Source organism: Castor canadensis, chromosome 6 (assembly GCF_047511655.1).
Source record: "Castor canadensis chromosome 6, mCasCan1.hap1v2, whole genome shotgun sequence".
Lineage (NCBI taxonomy): Eukaryota > Metazoa > Chordata > Mammalia > Rodentia > Castoridae > Castor > Castor canadensis.
Window position 1 is genome coordinate 83,188,288 of NC_133391.1, and position 26,633 is coordinate 83,214,920.

Consider the following 26,633-nt stretch of genomic DNA (forward strand, 5'->3'; position numbering starts at 1 on the left):
ATTTTCTTGACTAATATGCCATTTATTCTTCTAAATGAACTTTAAAACTATTTCATTCTTTACCCCTACTCTCCTAAAACATACATACACTTTGGGTTTAACTTTCATCTAGTTTTTATTTTTGTTATTTTTTTATTTGTTAGCATATTATAGTTGTACTGGGAGTATACTGTGACATTTACAAAAGTGCTTACAGTATATTTAGATTCACCCCCTCCAGCTTTCTCCTTTATTTACCCTCCTCCTTTTCTTAGAACAGTTTAAACCGGTCTCATTCCATTATATACCTGAATACATAGTAGTTCCATCATATTTGCCTTTCCCCTTTTCTTAGGCCCTCCCCTCCTACTGGACTTATTTTTTGTAATGGTAGGAATTGAACCAGGGTCTTGGATGTGCTAGGCAAGTGCTCTACCACTGAGGCACATCCCTATTGTTAAACACACAAACAAATTTGGGATTTGAAAGGTATTCACCTAAAATTTATATGTTAACCACAAAAGTTTAGGCTTTTTTATTAAATGCAATATTTTCTTCAATAATTTATGCTATTCTATTTGCTGGGACCTATATGTATACTCTAAAGGGGTTCTCATACAAAGAAGTTACATATTTCTATTTGTGGAAATCCATCATTTCGTGTATAGCATGAGTTGAGGATCTAATTTAACACTCCCACCTCATAATAAAGGAATTCCTTTATTTTTACTTTCCTTTATGAAAATCGAGTAATATCCCCATTCTTTATCACATTTCATAATTTCTGTCTGGGTTATAAAAGCCATAAACATATCTCTTTCCATTTTTTTGCTCATTTTATTTTGTCCTAGGAAACTTATTTAGTTGTACCTAGTTTCATGACTTGACATAGTTCTTTCCAGTCACATTTTTGATTTCTGCATTTTTGAGTTCTTAACTTTGACTCATTTGTAAGTGATCTATTCTTTGAGCAGTTTATTTTGAGCCCTTTAAAACGTAGCAGGAGTAGGGGAAGAATTTGTGAATTCTTCCATCCACATAAACATTTATTCTTATTCTCTCTCATTGGAAACCATTCTATGTAGGTTGTATTCTACAATTTGTTCTCTAAAGATATATCTTTTATAGTGTTTCTCAACTTCACTTTTGCTATCACCCTTGACTTACTGACCTAATAGGAAATTTTTTTTTTCAGAGAAGCCTGGGATCAGATACAATTTCTGTTTAAAATATCACAACATACTAAAAAGTCTAACAAAACAAAAGGACTTATTCGCTGCCAATTATGAACAGAAACTTATTTCAAAACTGATGTTTTTCCTATTCCTATCACTTAAATTCTTTTTTGACATTCTTAAATATTTAAGTCAATTTCACAGGACAATCTCTGTACATTAGCTTTGAATTTAACCAGACATGCTTTCGCCCATTCCTTCATATTCTAGAGCACTTTTGAGCATTTGTAAGATATATAAAATTGAGCCTCCATTTGTAGGAATAGGACTTTTGTAAGGATTGAAATTAGGTAATTATTTGGATATTTTTAAGGCATTCTCTTGAGTTTAAATCCACACCCTTGTGGTTAGTACGTAGTACAACACCCAGGCGCGGAGGACCAGCGGCTCCAGATTTTCTATAGAAAAGGAATTTAAGAAGAGCAATTTGATTCAAAGCCATAGTTACCTTTGTGCGGAAAGCAAGCTGTTCTTATTTTTTCAATGTATATTTTTTGGGGGAGCAAGAGGCAGGTTTTGGATGAGACCTTAAGACCACCACGCCGTTTCTGGCCCGGCTGCCAGCCGGGTTCCCAAAGCACGTGCGTTCCGTAAAGCGAAGGGTCGCTGTCAAAGCCACGAAGGGGGTTACACACGCACCCCCTAATTCTTCCGAACGTGGACAAAAATGCGGAAGTGGAAGGGCGGGTGGAACGTCACTCTCAGTCCTGATTGGCTGAGCGCTCAGCGCGACTCTACGCGCCTTCCACAGCGTCCTTAGCAACCGGCGGGTTCGCAGAGGTCCTGAGCGTGGTGAGTAACCCCTGCACCCTGCTTGGGATGCCTTGAACCCCCGAGGTACCCCCACACAGGACCTCCTTTCCCAGGATCCTGTTAGAACAAACGTCACTCCCCGCCGCCCAGGCAGGTCACCCTCCTAGCAGCATTCCCCTCTAAATGGTCTGTCCTGGAGCAGTCAGCAGGTCACCTGGTAGGGAAAGGTTTTTGCTGGGGGGGACTAAAGAAGATGGTGAATCTTGTTATTGATATGAATGAGGGAATTGGTTTGATTTCCTCTGGACTCTCTCTAGTCGACTTGCTTCACTGGTTAGTCTCCATGCCCCTCTGAAGTTGGTAAAAATTAATTTTTTTTCTTGTATACACCTTTTTTGGACTTCAAAAGAAGTTAAAAATGGAGTGCAGGTGTGTGGGGCAGTGTAAAATTAAAAAGATTTTTAAAAACAACTAATCTTGAGAAGGCCCAAGTTATCAATTACCAAAAATATCTAGGAGCTGGTAAGGCTGTGATAAAAGTATGTCACTTGCTGTCTCAGTAGTATGTCTAAGTGGATTCTTTTTAGTGGTCTTGGGTCAAATTACTCTTGGCTTCTTAGGGTTATGGTTTAAATCTGGTGTTTTCTAATGCATGTTGCCTTTCCAGAGGGTTGATATAATTTTAATATTGTCTAGTTTTCAGAAATTGGATATTCTGTTACAAAACTCGTTTTAGTTGGAGCTGAAAAAATTACCCAAGAGATTAATATTAAGCCCTTTAAAAATCTATGCCAGGTTGCAGATTGAACACCAGGCACCCAATCAATTTCCTGGAGCCATTTCATGAGCTCAAATACATTTTTTTAAAGTGTACATATTCTCTGTTTTGATGTTCCACATAAATCTTTAGGTTCAAGGTGAGTAGCAGGTTATTTCACTAAAACCTCATGGTCTTTATGAGTCATGTATATTCTTAATGAACATCTGACTCATCTTCAGAATCACTCATTGTCATGGTCAATTTGGGAAATGTTCCTCTCTTGAAGTTCATTGTTTGTCCAGAGTTTCTACTAAAGTGTGTAGTGACAATTGTGCTTAATAAATAGTTTAGTGCTCTCAATTAGCATTTTCCAAAGTATTTCATATGAATTATCCCAGGAGATAGTGTTCTAAAGTTTCCTCTGGTCAGTAAGTTTTGGGGAAACTACACATCACACTGCTGCTCAGAGGACTCACAGTGCACATGAGCATATTACAACTCTGAAAGCCTTACAGAATGCCACCCTATTTAATTTGGTCTATTCAATTTTTCCATAATGTATTTCATAACAAAATGGTTTTTAAAAGTAACTTCTTCCCAGGAGGCTATATTCTATTTTGCACCTTTGTGAATTTCTTTTTTAAGCTAACATTGTATCCTTTAGTTTTTATTTTCATAAAACCAAATTCATTTCCTTAACATGTCTCTTATTGATTCACTATAATATCAAACAAAACAAATCTTTTCTTTTTTTTTTGTTGAAATAGAAAAATGTTTGAAGACACTTTTTTTTTCATTTTTCTTTTATTATTCATATGTGCATACAAGGCTTGGTTCATTTCTCCCCCCTGCCCCCACCCCCTCCCTTACCACCCACTCCGCCCTCTCCCTCTCCCCCCCCAATACCCAGCAGAAACTATTTTGCCCTTATTTCTAATTTTGTTGTAGAGAGAGTATAAGCAATAATAGGAAGGAACAAGGGTTTTTGCTGGCTGAGATAAGGATAGCTATACAGGGCATTGACTCACATTGATTTCCTGTGCGTGGGTGTTACCTTCTAGGTTAATTCTTTTTGATCTAACCTTTTCTCTAGTACCTGTTCCCCTTTTCCTATTGGCCTCAGTTGCTTTAAGGTATCTGCTTTAGTTTCTCTGCGTTGAGGGCAACAAATGCTAGCTAGTTTTTTAGGTGTCTTACCTATCCTCACCTCTCCCTTGTGTGCTCTCGCTTTTATCATGTGCTCATAGTCCAATCCCCTTGTTGTGTTTGCCCTTGATCTAATGTCCACATATGAGGGAGAACATACGATTTTTGGTTTTTTGAGCCAGGCTAACCTCACTCAGAATGATGTTCTCCAATTCCATCCATTTACCAGCGAATGATAACATTTTGTTCTTCTTCATGGCTGCATAAAATTCCATTGTGTATGGATACCACATTTTCTTAATCCATTCGTCAGTGCTGGGGCATCTTGGCTGTTTCCATAACTTGGCTATTGTGAATAGTGCTGCAATAAACATGGATGTTCAGGTGCCTCTGGAGTAACAGTCTTTTGGGTATATCCCCAAGAGTGGTATTGCTGGATCAAATGGTAGATCGATGTCCAGGTTTTTAAGTAGCCTCCAAATTTTTTTCCAGAGTGGTTGTACTAGTCTACATTCCCACCAACAGTGTAAGAGGGTTCCTTTTTCCCCGCATCCTCGCCAACACCTGTTGTTGGTGGTGTTGCTGATGATGGCTATTCTAACAGGGGTGAGGTGGAATCTTAGCGTGGTTTTAATTTGCATTTCCTTTATTGCTAGAGATGGTGAGCATTTTTTCATGTGTTTTCTGGCCATTTGAATTTCTTCTTTTGAGAAAGTTCTGTTTAGTTCACGTGCCCATTTCTTTATTGGTTCATTAGTTTTGGGAGAATTTAGTTTTTTAAGTTCCCTATATATTCTGGTTATCAGTCCTTTGTCTGATGTATAGTTGGCAAATATTTTCTCCCACTCTGTGGGTGTTCTCTTCAGTTTAGAGACCATTTCTTTTGATGAACAGAAGCTTTTTAGTTTTATGAGGTCCCATTTATCTATGCTATCTCTTAGTTGCTGTGCTGCTGGGAAAACAAATCTTTTCAAAACAACTATTTCACATTAATAAATTGTTTTGTTCTTATTACTTTACATTGCATTTCTAACACTAATAAACCACTTGCTAACTATATTTATTATTAGCATTATTAGCTTTTTATTATAAAATGTCAGGTTTTTTGTTGAAACCATATTTTAACATCATAATATCTAGTATGTCACAGATGCTCTATAACTATTGATAAATGGCTAAATAAAAATCATCGACTCTTGTTTTAGAAATACCTTTCTGCAAAGGGCCAGTTAAATGATTTTAATATCAAGCAGTGGCCAGTAGATGGGGATAGATATTTTCACCTGGAGCATTTAAGATTTGGTTGCTGTTTCTTTCACGAAGTTATATAGTGCATAGATTTGAAAATAACTGAACTTACTAGTTGCGAGTTTTGTGAGTATATTAACTAAGATTTAATTTAAGAAATACTACGTTAAGAGCAGTGTTTGGCCAGGTGCAGTGGCTCATGGCTGTAATCCCAGTTACTCAAGAGGCAGAGAGTGGAAGGATCAAGATTTGAAGCTGGTCTAGGCAAAAAGCTAAGGAAACACCATCTTAACAAAATAAGCCTGAGTTGGAGGTATACCACCACGTGCCTGTGGTCCCAGCTACCACAGGTAGGAGGATCTGGGTATGAGGCCAGCCCTGGGAAAAAAACATGAGACGCTGGCTGAAAAATAACCAAAGCAAAGAAGAGGTGTGGTTCAAGTGGTAGAGTGCCTTCCTCCTACAAAATGTGATGCCCTAAGTTCAAACTCTACTACTGCCAAAACCAAATAGACAAACAAACAAGAAAAAATCAGTGCTTGGGGTCTTTGGGGGTTGAAGTGGTTAATAAGTACGTTTTTCTAAGTTCTTGTCTTCAAGTTATGTGTTCATGTTGCAGACATGTCAGACAGAGATAGAGAGGGCACCAAAGCTTTAGGGAAGCAAGTTTATTAAGCAGGCTGGCAGGGACTCAGTGGACTCAAGTCTAAAGGCTGAGCCCTGAGGACAAAGGGGGCCTTCCTTATGTACCATTTTAGAGCAGGTTACAGAAATGTGTGGAGGGGGGGAGTCCCATACATGGTCACATGCTATTTCATTGGCCACTTTAACCAATGGGGCAAGGTGACCCTTCTCTGGTCTCATCCCAGGTAACATTCTCCAACTTTGGTTTTTCTTTGTTTCCCTATAGCACTCATTATCTCCCTTCCCCTCCCTGCGTTCCTGCATTCTCCCCTTCAGATGCTCAGACCCACTTTTGGGTCTAAAAGCATTATCTTGACCTAGGGGTTTATATTTCCATAGCATGAGCAGCTGTCTTTCTTTCTACAGTGGCTTCCATATGGTCCTGAAAAACCACAGAACCAGGGGATTAGGCAGAATAAGATCAGGCATGCTCCTAAAACAAGGAAAGTTGCCCCTATTAAGGTCTTGAACCTACCCAGGGTTAAGAACCAGCCCTCAAACAGGTCATTGGGACTCCATCCCTTCCAGGTCTGCACAGGGACATGGGCATACTTTTTCATCCTGTCATTAATCTCTTTAATTACCTTTTCCTCACATCAATCTGTAAACAGCAGTTACTCAGCTTGAACTTTCCACATACTCCACCCTCCGAGGCTAGCAAATAGTCCAAAGCCAAATGGTTTTGGTAAATGGCATTGGGTATTTTAGTTTGTTGTTTGGCTAATATGTTGAGGTCTTTAGCTGTTTCATTAGTTATAATTTCAACCACTGCCTGAAGCTGAGTGATGTGGTTAAGCATATAGATTGGGGTGCAATAGCCCCAGGAACTATCTTCGGCCCATACAGTGGGACCATAATACTGAATGATCTGCTCTGGAGGCCATTCATCATCCTTCCAGTCTCCTATTTGTAGGGCATCTCACTTTTTCCTGTTTAATCCTTTCCTCACATATGGAGACTTCTAATTTTTCACTTTGTCTGAGGGTGATCAAGAAGAAAGAAGGCCTGAAGGTGCCCAGCACACAGGATCTGAACCAGTCATTGGGAAGGATTGTGTAAGCTCGTTTCCCACAGATCCAATATAGCCCCTTAGGCGCCCACCACTCTATAGCCACGGTTAGATTATTACAGGCTATTGCAAGTTTAGGGAAGTTAGCCAGCAGGTGAGGCTGGGGCTCTGTGTGATTGGGACTCCCATCACTGAGTTTCCTGAGTAGCATCATTGTAAAATTTTTGTCCCAAACAGATCAAGTCACCTACCACAGTGGAGAATTGGCCTTTTGGATGGGAGATACAATAGTTTCCAATAATAGAGGTTTTTAGGAGCCAAACACACTCCCCGAGGCTAGGGAGAGTGGTTTCATTAAAGGGCTCTTGGGGGTTTAGCTCTTTTGACTTCCATAGCCAATAGTCTCTCATATTGGTTCCCCCACACACATAACACAAAGTTACATTCAGAGCTTGTGCTACAGACTCAGCTAGTGAGAGGAACGTGTTTTTGGTTTTAACTGAGATGGGAAACTCACTTTGTATCTCCTCATAAAAGGAGTGAAAGACTTGGTATGAGGAGCTCTCATGAGTGATCATGATGAGTTGAAAATGCAGCAAAGTACCAGGATCTGTTCCCTTTCCATAGATTAAAATGTCAAACTTTTTCCCAACTTCCTAGCCTGTTTCATTGAGGTAGAAAATAGTGAAATTTACAGGATTACAGGCACCAAGTGTGCAGTTGGGGTTGCTTCCTTTTTTTGTTCCATGTGAGGTATGGACCTCCCTTTTTTAGCCAAGTTGTTCACCTTTCCCAACCCCAATAAGAGCAGTAGAATTGTTCATAGTATATACAACCGGATGTCCCACTGTCATCTGGGCATATGTACTTGTTACTTAACCTATAGGTCCTTTCCCAGGCTAGCCCCCCACGGTTGCTCCAAGTCCCAGTGTTTTCAGCTATTGTGGCACATACATCAAAGTATATGGACACAGGTTTGTTGGGGTCATTAATCCGGATGTGGTTAACGAGCTTCCTAGTGCTGGTGAAGCTTCGAACCTCTAGCCATTGCTCCCAAGGGCAATGGATGGGGTTGAATCATATATACTGATCATGATAAAAGCACACTGAGTAGGTGGTATGGTTGTGGGTGCATGACCCAACAATGGTGCCTGCACAGGAATAATAAGTATGGAAAACCAGAGTTTTGGTAACAGCAATCCCCACTCAGGTAGTGTACATGCATGACTCACAGTCCAAAGCCTGGGGGTCCCCAGGTAGAGAGCTGATCAAGATTAGCAAGAAATTCAAATATACGGAATGGACTCATCCTCAAAGGTGAGATGGACAACTCCTCAAGCGTCCGCCATGTGTGGACTAGTCAGTGTCCAGAGTGACTAGAGCAAGGCTGACATCTCGTCATCAGTGGTCTCCTGTTGTCTCCCGGGAATCAGGGTACTGTTGGGGAAGGGCACAGGTGTTCAAAAAGGTGATCTTGCACAATAAAGCTGGATCAGGGATCTACTCCCATTCGAGGGAAGCTGGCTTCATTTGGCTGTGGTGTATGCAGGGAATGATCTCTGTTACTTCAACTGTGATGGGGGTGAACAAAACAACAACAAAAGGGTCTCTCCAGTGGGGCTTTAGTGGTTGAACATTCCATTCCTTTACCCAAATAGCATCCCCTGGTTTATAAGTGTGCGTGGGAATTGTCAGACTAACAGGGAGTCTCTTATTTAACCAGTCATTGATTTTTGAGAGTCAACCCAAAGGCCTGTATCTGCTATCTCAGGGTGAGGTCATTTATTTCCTTAAGGTTCCCTTGCAGGCTCTTGACTAAAGGGGGTGAATGCCCAAAAAGAATTTCAAAAGAGGAGAGACCTGTCCATTTGGTGGGGCTTGATCTAATCCTGAGTAAGGCTATGGGCAGTAATTGATCCCATTGTAGGTGGGTCTCCTGGCATAGTTTTCCCAATTGCAATTTTAGAGTCCTGTTCATACATTCTACTTTCCCGGAACTCTGGGAGTGGTAGACCATGTGTAGCTTCCAAGTTATTTCAAATCCCTTAGCCATCAACTGTACCACCTCAGCCACAAAGGCCTGCCCATTGTCTGACCCAGTAGACACAGGTATTCTGAATAAAGAGATGATTTTCTTTAACAGACACTTGGCCACTTCTTGGGCTTTCTCAGTCCAAGTGGGGAAGGCTTCCATCCATCCTGAGAAGGTACAGACAAACACCAGTAAATATATACATCTTGGCCCTTGTCAGGGATTGTTTCTGGAACACAAACTGTACCTCTCACATAGTGCCTTACTTATTCTGGAGAGCTTGGGGACATAAAAATGCTGGGCCAAGGTGGTCTCAAGAGCTGTCTGCCCTAAGTGAGTTCCTTCATGGAACTGCTTGACAAATGTGGGAGCCAGAGACTCAGGTGTGGCAATGTGGCATCGGTAATCTTCCACCATCTGTCTGGTAAAAAATTTCCTCCTTTAGTCTCAAACCAAGCCTGTTCTTGTGAAGTATACCATGGGTCCTATTCAAATTAGCAGCACGGGAACAAGGCAGCTGTCAGTGAGTCTGAGGTTTGTCGTCCTGTGAGGATTGCTCACTTGGCTTCCCTATCAGCCTTTTGGTTTCCCCAAACAGCTGTTATCTCCCCCTTCTGGTCGCCCTCAGCAGTGCATGACCATTACTCACGTAGGGGCCCATACAGCTTCTAGTAATTCCAGAATTTCTTGTCCATATTTAACACTTTTTCCTCCCAAGTTAATGAGCCCACTTTCTTTATATAGGCCTCCATGACATGAATGATAGTGAAGGCATATTTAGACTCCATATAGATATTTACTCTCACACGTGCAGTGAGTTGGAGTGCCTGCATGAGAGCAATAAGCTCAGTCTTTTGTGCAGAGGTCCCGACTGGCAGTGGTCCGTGCTTCAGTAACAGCATCCAGAGTCACTACTGCATATTGGCAAAATGTGTGCTGTACTGGACAAAGCTACTGCTGTCTGTGAAATACTCAACATCTGGATAACTAATAGGCTGGTCAGTCAAGTCTGGCTGGCTGGAGAATGTCTCATCCATACCCTGTAAACAGTCATGCTCTGGAGGCCCTGAATCAACTGGTAATAGGCTGGCTGGGTTTAGAGTCTTAACAACTTCTAGCCGGATACATGGGTTTTCACATAACATGCTTTGATATTTGACCATTCAGGAGTTTGTTAACCAATAATTCCTTTATAATTCCATGGGAGTCAAAACACAGTGGGAAACTCAAACTGTGAGTTCTTTTTCCAAAGTAAGTTTGTCTGCTTCATCCACCAAGATAGCAGTGGCCACCAGGGTGCACAGGCAGTGCAACCAGCCTCAGGAAACTGCCAGGAACCTAGCAGCTGGGTCAAGACTCCTACAGCTGTCCCCAGTCTTTCATGTACATATAGGAAGAAGGGCTTCATCACATGTGGCAAGCCCAGAGCAGGGTCATTAGTGAATTCCCTCTTAATTTCTTTAAAGGCCTTTTCTTGCTCCTTTTCCCATACCATGGGTTTCTATTTTCTCCACTTTGTGGCTTCATAAAGGGGTTTTGTGAAGAGAGCGTAACTGGGGATCCAGATCTGGCAGAAATCTGCAGCTCCTAGATATTCTCTAATTTGTCCATGGGTTTTGGGGGTTGACAGATTAGACTGCCAATGGAGTGGACAGCCTGTTTCCTGTCAGGGCCCAGTCTGCATCATCCTTGTGACAGGTGAAACCCAAGGTGTTTTCCTGGCAAACCTGAGCTTTCTTTCAGGAAACATTATATCCTGCCTCCCACAAAAGGGAGAGAAGGAGGTGAGTTCTTTCCATACAATCGTCCTGAGTTGGTCCAGCCAACATAAGGTCTTAAGCTTGTCAGGAGTCAGCTTGGCCTAGGAATCTCCACTAATTCTCCTCTTAAAGTTCTTAAGCATGCACTCTAGGGGGGGTGTTCTGACCTCCTCCCGTGCCTCCTGTTTGCCAGACGTCAAGACAGAGACAAAGTTGGAAGGGATGGTGCTGTGGAGAGGGGGTAGGGGTTCTCCTCTCCAGCACACAGAGGAAAACAAATAATGCCACTCACTTTGTCCATCTGCAGCTGCTCCCTCATGGGTATTTAGGTGTGTCTTGGCTGTAGTGAGTCCATATAAGCCCGGGTCCAGAGGCCCCATTAGGATTCACCCTAGACCATATGAGTTTGCGAAGGACCCACGGATAAGGACTCTGCACTCAGTAACCAGGCTACATCTCAGGTTCGCACTTTCACACACTCTCACACAGCACAGTACTTCTGTTCTGCTCCCTGAACCTGAAAGACATGGTTTCACCCCCAAAGGGGGGTTACTTGGGTGTCTTTGGGAGTTGATCAGACTCTCCTTTTCCATCCTGAGGCAGGCCTGAGTTTAAACCCAGGTTCTTAACAGTCTGATGAGTGGGGCTGTCAAGGTGGTTCCCAAACCTTTCTGGATTCCTTTGTGCAACCAGAACTCACCTCCTTGGCTTGCTGGGAGAGAGGCTTTCCCTCCTCGGATTAACATGGTCTGGTGGCACCTGGCAGGGGTGGCCCTCCTGGTGGGCTGAGGACACTGAGCTGGCAACAAGGAGGTAAAAACACCACCCTCCAAATCCTGAGCAAGCACCTCAGAAATGTTGCAGGAGGGCTCAAACAGAGACAGAGAGGGCTCCAAATCTTTAGGGAAGCAAGTTTATTAAGCATGCCAGCGGCAACTCAGTGGATTTGAGTCCAAAGGCTGAGCCCTGAGAACAAAGAGGGCCTTTCCTATCTACCATTTTAGAGCAGGTTACAGAAATGGGGGGTGCTACAACTTGTCCCATACATGGTCACATGCTATCTCACTGGCCACTGTAGCCTCTGGAGAGAGGTGAAACTTCTCTGGTCTTACCCCAGGTAACATTACCCAACTCTAGTTTTTTTTTATTTATCCTAGAAGGCTTCCTGAAGAAATAGGTTTGATCTAGGTTCTCAGGAAGACAAGAGATATCCTGGGATTGTATTTCATTAAATGTAACAGAGATCAACTCCAATGGCTTAATTAAGCAGGGATTTATTTTAAAATAAGAAGTCAGTAAATAGGAATCTTAGAGTCTGGTGGTAGATAGCTTCCTCATGGCATCAGTGTCCCAGTCTCCTGTTTTTGTGTCCCATCATGTTTGTAGATGCTTTACACTTTCCTGGTTATCTCCAGATAGCAAGATAACTCCTCTATCTTAGGCCTATCATCCAAAGCAGTGTAAGAAATAGGAAAGGGAGAAAGAAAAAGGTACCATACCTCTATCAAGAAAGCAAACTTTACCAAAATTCCCTACTATATTTTAATTAGAACTTCTAGTTGCAAAGGGAGCTTCAAAAGTAATAGTGTTCGTGGCCAAGGACATGGTCTCTTCACACAAAATCAGATGCAAAGTGAGTAATAGACACCTAGGTGAAGATCATGATATATGAGCAGATTACTGTGTCAACAGAAATAGTATGTACTTGTAACTAAAACTTTATACAGACTTTGAGTTTAAAAATCACTTGGTACCCAATGTGTCCTAGTGAGATTCCTATGTAATACCCTTAGTAGGCTCCAAAATATAGACAACTTGTGATCAATGTACTAGTCAAGAAGGAGGCATCATGAAGTAGGCATGATTTAAATTTGAACTACATTGTACTGGATAGAAATATATATTGGACATTTCCACAAATAGGAAAACATGTAACCTCACCTACCTTTTGTATTTGAGCTACGTTTTTAATTGAATGGATAAATTCCAAGTTATATGTCAACTAGTCTAACCCTTCAAAGTAACTTCTTCAATTAAAAAAGACCTTCCAGATCTCGCAATGAAGAATTCAGCAATCGGAATAGGCCTGTATCTAGAAATAAATAACTAATAATCTTCTAAAATGGAAAGCATTAGGCCAAGATGACATCACTGGAGAATTCTACCAAACATTTAAGTAAGAAATTAAATCAATTCTCTACAATCTCATTCAGAAGATAGAAGCAGAGCGAATATTTCCTAACTCATTTTATGAAGCCAGAATTACCCTAACACCAAAATTAGACAAAGATAATATAAGAAAACTACAGTTCAATATTTCATGAATATAGATCCCAAAATAACAAACAAAATATTAACAAAGAGAATTCAAGAATGTCTAAAGAGAATTAACTCAGTACCTAATGCTTCTGCATTTGTTGGCTCCCACAAACAGATCAGCAAACAAATGAAACTATTAAAGCCATGATATCCGGCCTCCAGAATAGCTCCCAATAATCTTTGCCTCTTAATATTCACACCTTTTTGTGATTTCTACTCACATTGAATCACAGCCAGCAATAAAGTATGGTGACAGTAAACTCATGAGATGGGCTTTGCAGGACTGAATATAAAAGGTTTTGTTTTAGTTACTTGGATTATCCTCTCTGGGGGAAGCACCTTCTGTACTATGAGAGCACTCAAGCAGCACTGAGGAAACAGAAGAATTGAGGCCTGTAACCGCCATCCAGCATCAACTTTGCCTGCCATGTCAGTGGACCACTTTGGAAGTAGACCTTCAAAACCCTGCTTGAATCTTAGATTACTGAAACACCTCTCCAATATCAGACTGAACTTGTAGCTGCCATTAGACTGCAGCTTCATGAAAAAGCCTGAACCAATGCTATCCATCCAAGCTGTGAACAAATTCCCAATCCTGAGCAATTGTGGGGATAAGAAATGGTTATTAATGTGCTAAGGCTCTACATTTTGGAATGATTTGTTATAAAAATTAACTAATAAATATCCAAGCTTATTGTGAATATAATTATGTTTCTAAGGATTTGGGGGTGTAACGACAAGGAGATTTCACTTCACAAGTGCTTCTATTTCTGTCATCCTCTACCTTCCCTCATCCTATCTTCCATTTCCACTCCAACTCATCCCAAACTTCTATAACCTCCCATTCACCCCTACTCTTGACAAGGAATGACAGCTCTGTGTAGTTGCCTTTTCTGGGTTTGGTTTTACCTTGAAATTCTGATGAATAAAATTATCTTCCTTTTCTTATATCAAATTAAGTATTTGTTACAGCTTCAATATATATGACAGATAAAGATGAAACTCCTTTGTTTGAACCCGCTAGAGAAGGAAACTCCACTCTCCTTTCTTTGCAGACGCTAATCCATATGATATATAGCAACGCACATACACAGTACACAAACTCAAATAAATGATAGCCTGTTAATCTTTGCTATGGACCATGGCTCTAAATATAAAATTCAGTATTTCTCAAGGTAGGACAGCTTGTGCTATAGTCATCTTGAGAGTTACACTCTTCCTCATGAAGTACTGTCATACAACTAGGAATTATATTTAGCCACTCTGGACACTGCATGTCCTTCTTTACAACCTTATACATTATGAAAAAACAGAAGCAGCTTCATGCATTTCCAGTTGTTTTCTAGCAGGTGGTTCCGACTACTTCTAAAACCACAAAAATTTTGTCTCTGCAGCCTTCAGACTATTAGAGAAGTGAATACCAACATTTTATTGGTGTCACACAAAACTGATTATTGCTTGACATAATACTGTATATTTATATTGAGCATAAGTGACTGCCCTATGAAATTCTTTATTATTCTTATCTTGAGAAGGTTATTCACTACATTATATTCTATCATCTTTATGACAGCTTTGGGAGAAATGTCTTGTAACTTTATCAGGAATAACTGCTTCTACTGCAACTCACTTGTTTCTAAACTTATAAGCATGGTAAACAGTGGACTTGAGCACTATTTTAAGACAAATTTGTAACATACCTCTGGCAAGTAAGTAAATATGATTTTATGGCATAAATTTATTCATTCATCTCACTTCATCTCTACCTTATTCCATACCCTAATTTACTCTTACCTTTTTTTTTGTTGCCAATTTGAAGTTAAAGTTTCCCCTGTATTTATTTTTGGAGCTCATCTTAAAAACTTTTATGAGTAACATAACAGTTGAGTTTGCATTAATGTCAAGTGGGATGTTAGAGATTGGAAATATAATATAGCATAAAGCATCAAGTCTGGATTTTAGTTCAGAAAGTGTGGGATTTCATCTGATGCATTTTGGAATAAAATGTAGTTGAAATCAAGCTCTTCTACATGATAAATTGGGTAAATGGTAATCTGGACAAAAATGAATGTAGCAAAGGAAAAAAATATTTTAAGGATGCACAAAAATAACTTACATAATGGCCTGTCACAGAAAGTTACACTTTAACTTTGCCCAGTTCAACTTGAGGTAAACTCCACTATGTGCTAGTATGACCAAGAAAATGAGTAGGACTCCCTCTTCCCTATTCTCTTAATCAAGGTTACTGTGTCTTGCTGGGGAGGGAACTCTTCCAACATTTCTAATCTCTTCCAACTCCAAGTTGAAAAGGCTAAATTCCTGGTGATATAGCTAAAAAATTAGGACCTCTCATTCTCACCCAGTCCTATGGAAGGAGGCTCTATACTATATTCAGCTAGTAAAGGATACCATTGTACCCTTCACCCTGTGGGGGCAATAGAGCTTACTAAAATAGACTACTCAGGTCACACACACAGTAAACCAAGCAACAAGAAAAACAGATTTCAGATAGAGAAAAAGCATATGTATCCAGAATTGTCTTAAGTGATCATTTTTGAACAAAAAGTTATAATACATGTAAAGAATCAGGAAGTGTGACTCATACACAGGAGGGGGAAAAGAGAAAAAGCTTCCTGTGAAAGGGACCAGATGTCATGTTTGAGTGTTAAGCTGTTGAAGTATCAATTATAAATACATTCAGAGAAAAATGGGAACCAGATTTAAAGAGGTAAAGAAGAAGAAAACATCACATCCAATAGGGAATACCGATAAAGGGATATAACTGACAGAAATTTACATACACATAACAAAAATGAGTGTGTGTGTGTGTGTGTGTGTGTGTGTGTGTGTGTGTGTGTGTGTTTGAAGTAAATGGAAATTCTGGAGTTGAAAGTCTAAAGACCAAAATAAAAAAAAATTATCAGAGGAGCAACTTGCAGACTACAGAATCAGTGTACCTGAAGATAGATTGCTAGAGAATATGTAGTCCAAAGATCAGAGAAAAAAACTGGAGGAAAATGATTAGGACTGCTAGAGAAATGTGTGACACCTTTCAGTACACTAACTCATAATGAGAGTTCTATAAGGGAGGAGAAAGAAACAGGCAGAAAAACTGCTCAAAGAGGTACTGGTTGGAAACTTTCCAAACTTGCTGAAAAATACTAATATTCACATCTAAGAAGCTCAGTGAACCCAGCAGGATAAGTGCAAAAGGTTTCAATTCAGATATACTACAGTAAGAATGCTGAAAGCTAACCATAAAGACAAAATCTGAAAAGCAGCAAGAGAAAATGGCACATCACACACAAGGGGACTTGAATAGATTACCGGCAGACTTTTCATCAGGTCAGAGGCTATGGGAGGATATATTCAAAATGCTGAAAGGGGAAAAATGCCAGAAAACCTTTTCAAAAATGAGAGCAAAAGAAGGAAGTCCAAGATATAAACAAAATCTGAGCATTTGTTGCCAATGGATTTGTTTTATAAGAAATACTTTAGTATTAGCCTTTTATCTTGCACTGTATTTTCTGAGCCAACACTTTGCCAAAACATCAAACTGGGGATTGATACCTAAAGAGTTGTCCAGACTTTCTTCTCCTCATTATCATTCTTCAACTTGATATTCTGATTTGAAAACTTTGCAATTCAAGTCTGGACACATTTCATAATTATTTATCTGGAAGTTTTGGGGTTAGATTTTTAGAATTCAGATTTTTTTTCCCTGATTTTCAGAAAGGTAGCACAGAACATTCTCCATGGAGTTTATGCAAGACAGCACTCTGTGATCAAATATATCTATGTATTTATAAGAAAATATATACAGATTCATACTAAGTTGTGATAATTACTGTGTTAATTATGATATTTCAGCTTTGTATAGAGAAATGAACTGGCAAATGAAAAGATCATCATAAACCAAAAAATTCAGGTATTTCTGAGTTCTAAGAAAAATGTTCAGTAAAACTCTAAACAAATATCAAACTAAGCTAAAGACCTATACCTATAAACACAGCAACTTTTAAATCATTCTTTAAGTTGCTTGATGACATTGGGCACAAGAATACATCAAATTTTACTTCCTTTTCATTAGGTAGGATTTGAACATCTTGTGAAGGATAAGGAGAATTCTCAAGTAGTAGGTCAGTACTTTGATAGCTGAACTTCAAAATGACCTTTTTCAGCCCATTATCATAGGTTTCTAAGAATTTTTTTCTGAAAATGTAGGTTTTTTTTTTTTGTGTGGCAGATAACTGGGTTTGAACTCAGGGCTTCATGCTTGCTAGGCAGGTACTCTACCACTTGAGCCATGACTCAATCCTTTTTTCTTTAGTTATTTTTCAGACAGGGTCTTGTGTTTATGCCCAGGCTGACCTCAGAATGTGATCATCCTACTTACTTTTCCCACATAGCTGGAGATCACAGGTGTAGTGCCACCACTCTTGGTCTGAAAACATTAATTTTTACGAGAATCCTAGCAGAGGATATGGGGAGCAGTTGTGTGCAAAGATTAAATGCTATAGTTTTCTTCTAATCCAGATTACCTCTGTGACCTTTTGACTCCAGCAGGAGGGGACACTTTAACTAGTAATGAAGTATTTCTGTGGTTATCCATACTGCTTTGTTTGATTAGTAATACATAGACAAGTGATATATGCCCTCTACACACCATGGACATTGGCTTTTTCTAACTGTCACCACATTTATCTTGCACCATTGGTTCTCTGGGCCCTACCAACCAGTGCTTAATGTTCTTAAGAAACTTGTGGGTTTCTTTTCCTCGGTTAGGGTTAATGTTCTTCTAGAACATAGCTCCAGTACAAACCTATTTCATTAGTCTTAGAACTAAGGTTTCAGCAAAAATCACCATATAAAATTCATCAATGTACTTGTCAGACTTATTATTCACAAAGAAATTTAGATTTTTGTACCAAGAAGCTTAAATTTTGACAGCCAATCCGCTAAATATTCACTGATTAGTAGAGAGCCACAAATCAATCACTCCTTATATTCAGACAGTTGTATTATTTCATGTGCTCATTGGCCATTTGTATTTACTCTTCATAGTTTTACTTGGTCCTGTCAACTAAAAAATTTGTCTGTCTTCAGTTTAGGGAAATCTTTATTTCTTTGATTACTGTCTTTTCTCTAATAATCTCTCTGCTTCAGGAATGACTTAAAGCCTATTTTAGGAATGGTTAAATTACAAAAACAAGAACAACTAAAGGCTTTCCTATTATTTTATGGGTCTGGACTGAAAGAATTCTATTGTTTATTACTTTCACACTTTAGGTACTTTGTTTATTAGATAAAGATATTTACATTCACAGAATTCAGGGCTAAAAGAAACAAAGAACTCAAAAGAAACATGTCACATGTGTCCAATTTAAATTTAAATTTGACTACTTTCTAGTTTTTGTCATACATTTGCAGAATGTGATAACGATAAAATTTTTTTTCCTTGAGCAATTTTTTCTGTAATAACACCTGCTGCCTTATCATGGAATTCAGCATCCTTTTCCTGCAGATTATAATTTCTTAAGGGAAGAAGGCACAGTGTTCTAATTATCTTTCTCTCAAAATACAGAAATCTCAAACATTGTTAGCATTTCTGTTAACCAAATTGAATTTCCTAAATGGGGACCACTTAAATGAATAATATAGATACTGTTTAGTAGTGCTACATATGAAATGATTGAAAGTAACCTTTTGTTTCTGGTGTGTGTGTGTGTGTGTGTGTGTGTGTGTGTGTATGTGGTGTTCTTTATTTAATATTACATATTGAAGGTTGCATATAAATCAAATGTACTGTCACACAATATAAAAATTCATACATAATTACATTCACTTTTGTGATCCCTTCATAAACCCCATTCATCATATTAGCAGTTTGCATCAAAGCCAAATGATTTCCTTTGGTGAGTAAAAGAGATTCAAGATATTTAACCAAGTATGTTAGATTGGGGCTTTATTATTTCAGTGTTGGCTCACTGTGATTTTCCTGAATAAATGAGCATATAAGTGATTGATAGGAGATGAGTGGAAATTACTGCTATTTAAATTTTAATAATGCTTTTAAATTCATATTTCTCATTGTCCAAGTCATTCTAAATCATCTGTAAACACTTTAAGCACTTCACTTTTCAATATTTTGAATGTTTCTATTTATTGCTATTAATTAATTATACTTATGTTTAACATTTCTGGAAAATGCCACTTATTTTATTTAGTAGTAATAAAATTAAAATGCATGTAGTAATTATAAATCATAGTTGATGAAGTTGTGTATACATGAAATAATTTCTTTAAGTTCACTGAGTATTCTCCGAGCCTCTTTGATATTAAGTCTCAGTTTTGTTAGTCCTTTCCCTGATCCATGGTGAATACACATCAATAAAGTATTGGAGAATTACCTAAGTCACAGGGTCACAATGGTCCCTTCTGGTTTGGCATCCATCTTCTGGGCAAAACTTAGGTCAGGAAAAGATTTGTATGCCTCTGCTATGCTATGGGGTCTAGTCCTGAAGGTACAGTGCTAGTCATGTCTTCTGAGATTCTGTCTCCTCCTGGGATTGCTATCACAACAGAGGAATTGGCTCTCAATGACCTTTATGGCCTTCCAGTCTAGAGAGACATGTATTCACAATCCTAGAAGCTTTTTTCCCTCTCCACAGGGCACCCAGTGTCATATCTTTGGTGAGCTTGTTTTTTTATTTTGGGTTTTTTTTTATTCCAGTGATTTAAGGAAGTTTCAGCTTTCTGCTTTGGAGATATTTTGGCAAGAAATGAAGAATGTTTTCATTTATCTATCTACCTATTAAGTATGTGTTTATATATCTATCTAGTTATTAATATGAAAAGAAAAAAATTACCCTTATCTTCTGCTATATAGTGAACTCAGTTTTGGATAAATTAAAGACTTAAATGTGCAAGGTAAAACTATCAAACATTGTATAATACAATATGTACATGACCTTAGAACAGAAAAATATAAACCATGAAGAGAGTAGCTATTAAGCAGAATATACAAAGCATCAATGATATTCTATAACCTATAATTTTCTCTTACAAATTAGATATTGTTTAAACTTTTGACTATTTCCAGAAGGATCATGGTTTTATATTGTTTAACTTTTCCTTTCACATCACATAAGAGTTTTCAATTGATATTTTTAATATAATCCAGTTTTTATCATATTTTTCACAAAAGGTTTTCTATCAAGAATTGTAGCTGACACGTAGTTTTATTTTATAATGGCAAATAAAATCATTAGCTATTTTTCAAAAACAATAGGTATAAAATTTAAATCATATATTCAAACTTTATGTTACAGCCATCTGGACAGTCCCTACTGAGTTTGTATTTTATTTTCTTGACAATAGGAGTATATTAAGTGTATTAACCTAAAGGGTAGGATGGGGTAAGAGTGACATTATCAGATTTATGCTCAGGAATGTTACTTTGCCAGTTACATGAAAGATAGAACTACAGAAACAGAGGTCAGAAACAAACTTGAACACAAGAAGTTACTGTATTAATCTAGGTCAAAGATAATGGCATACTGATCTAGGAGAATGGCTAAGGGAATGAAAATGTGACTTGAATAACAGAGGTCCTTTGAAGATGGAGATCAATAACACATAGTAACCAATGCTCTTTCCCAACAATTTGATGTTACATGAGCCTATGAACAATGTGAAGAGACATGAAGCCAAACAATGACCATGAAAGGAAGAGTTAGGTGGAGCCTTGGTCTCTTATGACTGCAAAGGTACCAAACAGGCCCTCAATTGTCCAATTTGGGACTTTTTAACATGTAAGAAAATACACTTTGATTTTATTTGAGCCATTTTCATTTTTATATTTTACTAAATATAGTGCAATATTTACTGCTAATCTTACTTTTATTGAGGTAAAATTTGCTTATAGTAAAATGAACACATTTTTATTGCACAGTTAAGTAAGGGTTTTGAATATCTCTTGCTAGTAACAAGCCACTCTAAAACTTAGTGGCTTGAAACCATTTTTTTTTTATCAACTCTCATGGTTCTGTAGTTAACTGTGGCTGGTTAAGCATTTCTCATTTTAGGTCTTGCCAGCGGTTTCTGTTAGCTGTCAACTGAAGCTCTAGTCATGTGAATGTTGACTGGATAGGACATCCAAGAGGTGCAGTTTCTGCTTTCTATCACCTGAAAGTCTAGTGGGCACTCAGCTAGAGTGGTCAACCTGAGCCCCTGTATGTGGTTTCTCACAACATGTTGTCTAGATTTTCAGAGAGTATCCCAAGAGATCCAGGAGGAAAATGCCAGGCTTTTTTAATGGTCTAGCTTTTTACATCATATTGTTATCACTTCTGCCACAGCCTGTTAGTCAAGCAAGTCACTAAATTTAGTCCAGATCCACGGGTAGCCAAATTAGATTCAGTTTGTTGTGAAGGGAAATGGCAAACTCACATTACAAAACAATATGTGTGGAAGATATTGTTGTGGTCATATTTTAAAAATGCAATCTGCAAAATGAATTTTGATCAATATATGCATCCTTGTCACTATCCCCAGTACTTAACATTGTCATTGTGCCATCTTCTGTTCAAGCCCTATTACAGCCCATCATCCTCCTGTAGACCATTAGCATGCAATAGTTTTGCCTTTTTTAAAAAAATTCATACATATGAAATCATTTAGTATGTGTACTTTAGTGTTTGGTTTTCTTTCACTCAACATATTTTTGAAACTCATGCATATTGTTGCATGCTCTTAACTTATTATACATTATTTATTCTTTCTCCTATTGATGAATGCTTGGGGGTTTTTCCACTTTGGAACTATTATGAATAACCATGCAATACACATTATTGTACAAGTCTTTTTGTGACAATGTTACATTTCTTTTGGAATGAAATTTATGGGTATGGAGGTAGGTATGTGACTTAACTTTCAAAGGCACAAATAGATTTCCTAACTGCCTGTTTCCATCCCATCAGCAATGTGTGAGAGCACCATTGTTCCACACCTTACAAAATTTAGTCTTATTATTTAAAAAACATTAACCATTCTAGTTATTGAGAAATAGAATTTTATTATAGTTTTTAGTTTGAATTTTCCTAGAGACTACTATTTTGAACATATTGGCATTATTAATCTTAGATTTTTGTCTGTAAGTCATTGATATCTGCTCTTTAAAATTCTCTTTATTTCTGTATTTTTGGATTATATTTTGCAGTTATTTTTCCTTTCTTATGCTAGCTAATTAAATTTAGCTTGTCTTTGTTTTTAGATACATTATCTGACATTCCTCTGAAGCACCATTTTATTGCACCACATAAGTTTTACATGTAATGTTTTTTATTATCATTTAGTTCTAAGTATGTTTAAAATTTCATTGGTGTTCTGTTTTTGACCTGCAGATGACCTAAATTGGGATTTTTATTTTCACATATGTGAAGGGTTAATTTATCTTTGTGTTATACTTTTCTAATTTCATTGTCTTTTGATGTCAGGTAATCTAATGTTCTAATGTAGATTCTCTACCATTTGTAATTGGTTAAGACATTCTTTCTAGGCTAGATTGTGCTCTATTTTTAGAAATTATACTTGTGTACTTGGGAAGAATGTATATTGTCTAGTGGCAGAATACATAATTCTGTATTTGTCCTTTTGATCAAGTATACTAATTATCTTGTTCAAAACTTCTAGACCATTGCTTTGTTTTTTGTTGTTGTTGCCTACTTGACTTAACAGTAGTTAAGAAAATGTAATACTAACTTCTTTTTACTAATTTTCTGGGAGTCACACTGGTTAACAACCTTTCTCCAACTATATACACATCAGTTCAAAATTGCTGTTCATCTCCTAAGGGATTGGTTCAAGATTGTTCGTTTTTCTGGATTTCAAGTTTCCTTCTTTAGTCTTACAAAGTAAGGTGTTTTTTTTTTTGTAGATGGGAGGCTAGCGCCATGCTGACTTTCCATCTTTGCCAGCATTGTAAGCATATCACTAATTTTTCTAGATGAATTGTTCATCTGGAAATCTCTTTTTAGTTGAATGTAATCTGTTTTTTATATCCACGTTTTTCCAAGATTTCTGTAGATATTTTGCAAATAAACATGCTATACCTTCTTTTTCCATATTTATATATCTTTTTTTTCTCTTCTTATGTTTTTATTGGCTAGGACTACCTATAACATTTTGAATGATAACAATAGTATGGAATTCTTGTGTTGTTCCTGGCTTTTATGATAAAAGTTCTAAAGTTTTATCATTAATTATTATATTTGTTTTAGTCTTTCCTAGATTCTTTTAATTAAAATAATGAAAACTATTTCTGGCTTGAAAACAATTTTTTTTGTTGTTTGTAGAATCATGAGTCGAAGCTGAATTTAATCAAATTTTTCTTTGATATATAAAATTTCCTGCATTTGCTTTAAATATATGAATACATCAATGTTATGGTTGGCAATAATACATTCTGTAATATTAAATTATCCTCGATCTTCTGAGACTAACACCTCTCTATTATAATGAATTCTATTTTATTAATATTTATGAGTTTGGCTTCAATTAGTTCTGTTTAGAAAATTTTGCAGCTATGTTAATAGGCGAGATTTCTCTATAAGTATCCTTTCTCTTACTGCTCAAGATCCTGAAACTATGGATAGTGAAATGTTTTATTTCCTTTTGTGTAAGATCTGATAGAATTGTTCAAATTATTAAAAAGGCATAAAATAGGAACATTACTAAAAACCTGAGGAAGGCATGCTACTGAGAAAGAATGAGAAAATACCTCAAAATGAGATAATAACAAAAGATAATGACTAATTTAAATATTGTATTAGAAATCTTAAAAGCAGTTTCTTGCCCCCAACCTAAAAGCAGTTTTTTTTCTTTTTTTTATTATTATTATTTTTTTTATTCACATGTGCATACATTATTTGGGTCATTTCTCCCCCCTGCCCCATATGGTCCAATAATTTTACTTCTTGGTATATTCAGAATGAAATCAGTTTGTAAAAGAGGTATTCCCATGTCCACTGCAGAATTATTCAAAATAGCTAAAATATAGAATTAAGCTAAGTGTTGTCTGAAGAATGAATGGAAAAAGAAAATGTTGTATATATATCTTATGGAATATTATTTGGCCATAAAAAGAAGGAAATCCTTTCCTTTCTGATAAAATAGATGAACCTGAAGACATTATACTAAGTGAAAAAAGCTAAATTCTACATGATGTTATTATGCATAGAATCTAAAAAAGTCAAGGTCAAAGAAGCAAAGAGTAGAATGGTGGTTGTCAGGGGTGCTAAGTGGGGTCCTCAGCCAAGGGTAACAAATTTCAGTTAGACAGGATGGAGAGGGTCTGTATATTGACTGAAGAGCATGATGACTGCAGTTAATAATGATGTGTTCTTAAAATTGTGAAGAGGGTAAATCTTATATATCATCATCATACATAATGACAGTGGTAATTATTTCATAATATACATATATATGAAAACATCACATCATATACCGTACTATATACAGTTTTTTTTGTCAGTTGTTCCTCAGTGAAGCTTGGGTACTTGGACTTTTACCTAGATGGTCTGGTAAGGAATATACTTCTAAGCTTGTTCATATGGACTAGAAAAATTCAGACACATGAAGTTTCAGAACTGAAGTTCCTGCTGTTTTTTTCCTTTATTATTGTTTTGGGTTTTGACTTGAGTGACTATTTCTCAGTTTCTAGAGGCATTCTAGTGTGAACTCAAAATAAATGATTACCTATCATTGTAGCTGTCCGACACAGAACTAATTTGGATAATTTTAAAGATAATGCACTGTTTCCTAGTTTTATACCATCCAGAGTTAATTATACTTTTAAACAATGACATTGATATAATAATTCTCTTTATATCTCTAGTGTATGCAAGATGAAACATAGTAAAGCATTTGCTAATGTTAGCAACATCTGCATTTATCCAGTTATAATGAAAAGTGGTTTACTAGATTTATTTGTTGAATGAATTTGTTTTCCATATTGCCAACAGGTGCTGAAGACATTGAACTCTGGTATCATTGGAAAGTGCTATGTAAGGTAATGCCCATATTGCAGAATCAAACAACATTTTGGAGAGAACATCTTTGATGCAGTCTTTAACTATTATCTTGAAAACTGAATACTTTTCAGTCTTAGCAACACAAAATGCTGCATCATGTGAAACAATAATGGATTAACATTTCTTTTGTTGACTTTTTAATCCGTTTTTTTTTTTTTTTTGGTGTTACTGGGGTTTAAAGTCAGGACTTCACACTTGTCAGTCAGGCGCTCTACTGGTTGAGCCAGGCTTCCAGTCCATTTGCCCTGCTTATTTTGGAGATAAGAGTCTCAATTTTTGCCTGGGCCAGTGTGAACTGTGTTCCTCCTATTTATGCTTCCAGTAGTAGTGGGGGTGACAGACATGCACTGTCACACCCAGGTTTTTCTGTTGAGATGGGGGTCTGTGAACTTTTTACATAGCTGGCTTGGAACCATCATCCTCCCTATCTCAGTCTCCCAAGAAGCTAGGATTACAGGCATGAGCCCTTAGTGCCTGAACTTACTTCTTTTAAATGTTTTATATAAATGGCATCCTTATATGCCACTCTTTAAAGTGGTGTTTGTTGCGTCACTAGGCAGAACATTCTTTTGTTTCTGAAATTCAAAAAAAATCAAACTCAGTATGATACATTTGTAAAAGACAGTAGAAATTGTTTTGGTTTCTTATTTGTTAGAAATCATACTATCAGTGTTGGGTTTATTACTATTGCCACATTCACAAAAGCTTTGCATTTTCTTGAGAAAAACAAATCTGGTGAAGCTCATTTTGTCATGAGTAATTTATGACAAATTTTCAAAATTATGAAAGAATTTACTTTGCTAATTGTTAAAATAAAAATCAGACTTTATATACATTAAAATAATTATAAAATAACATTAAGAATGCTTACATTTCTCCAGATTTTTGCATTTTCCCAAGTTTGTGTTGAAGTTGGAAAATTAATTTCAAAGTATCACTCAATGCAACAAGGTCCTATCATCCATGCAACAACAATAATAACTGCTACTGCTAATTTCCTGTTTTGTGCTATGCTGTGACTTTGATGAAGAGTGTTTTTAGAAAAAGGTTAAACATGTTCCTGACGCTTATGACATTTCACATTCTGTATGTCAAGCTATTTGGAGGGGACAGCATCCTTTTAAAATTTTTTTCCCTCGATTATTCACCCACTGATTGTTTGATTCCAATATCATGTAGGAAATGTTTCGGAACATTTCATTTTTTATTTTTGGAAACTTTTGATTATTTATTCACTGTTTGTATTACTCTTAGTCACAAGCAATCCTAATCAATAAAATATATTAAGGACATAGAAAGGGCCTCTCTTTTATCTCAACACTACTCAAGTAGTGTTTCGCAAACTGTTTTGCTATACACTGCTCACAGGATTAGTAAAATAAGCTAGAAATGGAGAGTAAGCATTTTGAAATTTTAACAGAAATTTAGCATTTTCCCACCAGTCCAAGCAAGTCTCTTCAATAGTGTTTTGAGAAACTCACATTTTAAACAGAGGGTACCTATATCTACCACTATTATTAGTAGACATTGGACAATAGGTTCAATGATCTAAAATAATTAAATTCTAACTTCTTAGAAGTTTAAAATATGACTAACCATATTCAACCATGAAATGT

The 26,633-nt window shown here is 37.2% G+C and overlaps 1 protein-coding gene across 4 annotated transcripts in view; it reads left to right on the forward strand.

Moving 5' to 3' along the window:
- The first annotated feature begins 1,966 nt into the window (after positions 1-1,966).
- Positions 1,967-26,633, forward strand: part of Tmem232 (transmembrane protein 232) — a 318,408-nt gene continuing 293,741 nt past the window's right edge. For 3 of the 4 annotated variants that reach the window (XM_074076974.1, XM_074076976.1, XM_074076975.1), the window contains exons 1-2: positions 1,967-2,006; positions 24,949-24,995. The gene's annotated coding sequence lies outside the window, so the exon portion shown is untranslated. The remainder of the gene's footprint in view (positions 2,007-24,948; positions 24,996-26,633) is intronic. The other variant, XM_074076977.1, reaches the window with a different exon arrangement.